At 57.1% G+C, this 532-nt stretch overlaps 1 protein-coding gene across 1 annotated transcript in view; it reads left to right on the forward strand.

Annotated features, from left to right (window-relative positions):
• LOC105809977 (bone marrow proteoglycan-like) overlaps positions 1-532 on the forward strand; it is a 10187-nt gene that overhangs the window by 6885 nt on the left and 2770 nt on the right. The gene's annotated exons all lie outside the window — the stretch shown is intronic.

Here is a 532-nt window from a genome sequence, read left to right on the forward strand (position 1 = left end):
CGGCTTTCCAAAATGGAGGCGGTGGGGCTGATTCAAGAGCTGGCGTGGAACATCGAGATCCCGGCTGGCGAACACACCACCAGGAAGTGCGGAGAAAGTCGTCTTGGGCAGCCTGCTCCTCAGGCCCCAAGCCTTTCTTGGCCCCCGTTTCCCATTCCCGGCCACCACTGTGTGAGTTCAAAACCCCCAGCCTCTTCTGAGGTGTGTTCCCATTGTCGGTTCCCCAAGTGGCTGTCCTCCCCTCCTCCATCCTGGCCACCTCCCCAGAGGGCCACATTCTTAGGAGGAAGCTGCATAGTCGGTCAGTAGGGCCCTGGAGTCGAAGGCAGGGTGTCTGGTAGCAGTGTGGTTCCCACGCCCAGTTCTGCAGCCCAGGCCTCAGCTTCTCTCTGTCCCCTACTTTCTCAGATGTTGGGGACATTGAGAGACAATGCTCTTGTCACTCTTTGTTCCAGGTGAGCTACTGGGCTCCAGGAAGGATTTAGAGTTGAAGAAGTAGGGAGCTCAGACCTGAGATTAGGCATTAAGAAGG

Source organism: Propithecus coquereli, unplaced genomic scaffold (assembly GCF_000956105.1).
Source record: "Propithecus coquereli isolate 6110/MARCELLA unplaced genomic scaffold, Pcoq_1.0 Scaffold202, whole genome shotgun sequence".
Classification (NCBI taxonomy): Eukaryota; Metazoa; Chordata; class Mammalia; order Primates; family Indriidae; genus Propithecus; species Propithecus coquereli.